This window comes from Dinoponera quadriceps, unplaced genomic scaffold, assembly GCF_001313825.1.
Source record: "Dinoponera quadriceps isolate SergipeBrazil2010 unplaced genomic scaffold, ASM131382v1 scaffold1790, whole genome shotgun sequence".
Classification (NCBI taxonomy): domain Eukaryota; kingdom Metazoa; phylum Arthropoda; class Insecta; order Hymenoptera; family Formicidae; genus Dinoponera; species Dinoponera quadriceps.
In genome coordinates, this window is record NW_014555839.1 from 1 (window position 1) to 4,303 (window position 4,303).

Consider the following 4,303-nt stretch of genomic DNA (forward strand, 5'->3'; position numbering starts at 1 on the left):
ACAAATTTTCTTATGATCTTCCGCAGCTCGTTTGCCTTTTTTGAAATAAAAAAGTAAAATATGGCGAAAATGGACGTTCTTTTCTTCCATATTTACAACCGTGCAGTACGCACAATACTCTGGTATTAACCGGCGTATGTTTACAAATAGGTTAGGTGGAACGTCGCTTTTCAGCTGCGCAAGCGCGTTGTGCGATAGCGCTGTGGAAAAGAGATAGCAGAATGAGTAAACCTACACCGATTAAAAAACCGAACGAACTTATTTGCCAACCCAATATCAAGATTAATATTGATAGGGGCAAAGCTTATTATGATACATGTACCGCTACCATGCAGTTCTACCGACGCGGAAATAGACTGGTTTTTTTTACTCGCGACTAGTTTTTTATGGTCTATTTGCCAATAAGTCGATATAGGCTGTCACCGCAATTCTCGTCCGCGTCGGTTGCGAGACTTATTCGCTCCCGCATTCGCGCGACAGCGGCTAGCTCAGTTTTTAATTGTCTAATAACGAGTCGAATCCCTCCGTGTGGTAGAGCGTCGTGGTTCTTATAAGTTCTTCCTCAATTCCGCGGACACGTCGGAGAGAAGCCGGAAGAGATAATAACTTAGAGACCGGTTTAACATTTAAATAACAATACTTTAATTCGTTTCAATTCCAAATTGAAGTAATATCTAAAAAACTTTAATAAGTGATTGACAAGAGAAACAAAATGAGAATACTCACGAATCAAATAAGGGAAAAATAGAAAAGAGGAACGCCGAATTTTCAACGACCGGGAATCGTCTGCCTACGGGAAGTTTTTCTGTGATTTCGCGACAGAGATCTTGGAAAGCGGGGAAATGGCCGTCCTTCGAGACGGGTATTTGAACGAGTTCGGAAATCTTGCCGCGTGCAGCTTTCCGTTTTTAATTATAACTAGGCGGTCGAGTTAGTTATTTCCAACAAATTCTAATAAATAATATTATACCTTAGAGACTCGCTTAATGTAAGAGAATAGGATTAGCGAGCGATGGCTGCATTGTAGAGCATGTTACCAAATGCTATGAGCCGAAGGACTGACGGTTTAGACGACCGGTTAAACGCAGAATTTCTTGAAAGGCAAAAACATATCATGAGCTGATTGATTATGATTTTATTTGAATAACGGATTTTTGTTTTATTATCTCGATAAGAGCGAGCATACATTGCAAAGTTGATATTATTAAGCGAACTAACTCGTGATTATATGCGCCGTATTGAAACCGCCGATTAAAGAGCCGCGTTGGAAAATACTGCTGAAGACCGATACGAGTCGGCACCGAGATACGTCGGCAGAAAAACTCAGTCCACACCACGTCGCGAGCTACTATAAATAGCCGATCAAAGTTGAACAGGCATACCGACACTCAAACACCGCGTCTAAATATTGTATATGTAAATACCGCGTTCTTTTTTTTGTTTATAACCTATAAATCTAATAAATCTAATAAATATATAAAAATATATAATTTATTTCGTTTATAATATCGTAAAACCAAACCACGCCGATTGGTCTTATGTGCATTTGTACTTCAGAATCTTTATTAATTTCTGCCTTTTTGTCTGTTATTATAATGAGACACGAATAAATTTAACTTAGTTTTCATATCTAACTACATGATTACATCTCTCTTCAAACCTGGCGGTCCGGCGAGCTCATCCGGGATACGACGCGACGTAAAACTTGGAATGTCGCATCCGATGACCAACCGCGAGCAAGTCGAACCGTCGCAACGCTAGAATAAGCACGTATCGATGAAACTGTAAGAATAATACTTAAATAAATAAAAGTATTATCATCGATATCATCTGGTAAATATATGCACATTACGAGATATAAAGAATTATTAGCTTGTTACGATCTTATTGCCGTATATTCGTCATACAGACATATCTTCAACGTTAATACGAAAGTAATACCGTTCCTCGTATCACGTGAGAATTCAACACAGTCGTAGATCTTCCTTGGATACGATGTGTTCTGTCTTTCTTTTTCTTCCCGACAGTCCTTATATACGATTCATTTATTGTGATAATACAAATAGACAATTGAATAAATTCAAAAAATTACATCGAAAATATCGCAATAAAATCACTTTTGGCCGAGAGTTTTAGAAAGTTGTTTTTGTATTAAACCGAATGTAGTTTTAAAAACTCTCTGGTTGCAACGGGATTATATCGCACGCGCGGTTGTGTTGACAATTTATGAGGTTCAGATCAAGGACTATAAAGCTAATTTTCATTTCCTTCCTCAATTATTATATGACGTGGAACATATTGATATTATGCACCAACATCCATTTGTCCAATGGAAAATTTACGTCATCTGATTTCATTAAATTCAGCTGTGTTTCGTACATGTACAATTCCGTACAATAATTTATAAATTATATTTCCTCGCTCTGACTACCAATTATGTACACGTACAGTCATATACAGAAAGGTTTTCCTATTTCCTAGGCATAGTGATATCAGAAATTTCGAATAAGCTGAATCATTTTTGAAAATTTGTGCATCATGACTGCTGCTTTGGAACATCCTTGTCAATTCACGTCAATTCATTTCACAGCAGTTATGAATATTCGGAAATGATATTTTAAATTCAAAATTTCCGATATCACTGTGCCTAGAGAATGGGACAATCTTTCTGTCCATGACTGTACACAAGACGCTTGTCATTTGTGTCAGGTGATTGTGCTGTAATCGTCTAGTAGCGCTGTGTCTGAACAATGTTGTCGGTATGACAATGATGTATTTCGCAGAATGGCATGCTAAGGAATTAGAAAAAATTTGTATCGAGAAAGAGGAGAGGTCTTAAGAATATTGTTTATTTTATTCCCTCGAAGCTACATACATGTTTATATTATGTATATAAATGTATATATATATATATATGTACATAGATGTATATACAGGGTGCGTCAGGTATTTGAGGACCCTCACATATGTGCTCGGCACTTCATAGCAATTGATTTTATTTTTTTTTAACTCAAATTAGAAATGGAAGACAATAAGCTAGCTCAGGAAATGAAAAGACACGCTGTTATCGTCGCTATACACGCGAATCCCAGCGATCTTAAAATCTCCCGATTTTTGAAAGTCGCCCGATTTTTTGTAAACAAAGTTCATCGAGAGTTAGAAGCATCTGATGGCAATGTGGAAAGTGTTGCCAAGCGTAAAAAACATGAAGCACGTTCTGATAAAGTTAGAACATCACAGTTTGTGCAGAAAATTCAGGCCATTATTGATGAAGACCCTTCAAAGTCCATAAGGGCAATATCGAAAGATCTCCAAGTTTCTGAGTGCACAATTCGTCGCATTATCCACGAAGGCATCCGGTACAAGTCTTACGCGATGCGTAGAGGTCAGTTCATGTCTGCAAACTCGAGAACAGCGATTCATTCGGACACAATGACTTCTAAACAAGTTAAAACATCCTGAAAACTCGGATATGCTCTGGTTTTTTTCTGACAAAAAAAGTTTTGATCAGGATCAAAAAATAAACCGACGAAATGGTAGATGGCTCTGTGCAGATCCTTCAGATGTTCCTCGTGTTATACACACAAAGTTTCCGGCAACTGTCATGGTTTTGGAGGTGGTGAGCAATGAGGGACACGTCATGCCACCCCATTTCTTTCCTCAAGGACTTCGGGTGAATGCCGCCGCCTACGTTGAGGCTTTGGAAACAGTTGTGAAGCCTTGGATAGACAGCGTGAGTGGTGGGAAGGCATACGTATTCCAACAGGACTCTGCTTCTTTACACAAAGTAATGAGAACGCAAGATTGGATGTCCGAGAATCTGCATGATCACATAACCCCAAACATGTAGCCTCCTAGCTCCCCGGATCTTAATCCTTTAGATTATTATGTATGGGGCGTTGTTGAATGGGAGACCAATAAACATTCCCATAATACGCTTGATTCCCTCAGAGCAGCTATTACCAGAGTAATGACGCATATGGACAAGCATCATTTGATTCGAGCATGCAAACGTTTCCGGCAGAGAATTGAAGCTGTTATTGCCGCTAAAGGAGATTTCATCGAATAACTGTATAGCCCATGGGCCACTTACTTGGCTGTAAAAGTTTCATTAAAATAAAATAAGTTTTCTAAAAAATATACAAATTTATTAGATGCGCAACTAAGTTCCCGCTGTTTGTCAATAGATGGCTCCAGCAGTAAGTGTTGGTCGATTTTGACATATCCAAAACATCATGAAGCAAGCTTAGACATATTGTAAACAACCGCTTTGACACGTTAGTGATTTTGTTTTGACGTCATA

General features: G+C 38.4%; 1 pseudogene; it reads left to right on the forward strand.

Moving 5' to 3' along the window:
* The first annotated feature begins 3,021 nt into the window (after positions 1–3,021).
* LOC106745536 lies at positions 3,022–4,288 on the forward strand (annotated as a pseudogene).
* The last annotated feature ends 15 nt before the right edge of the window (positions 4,289–4,303 follow it).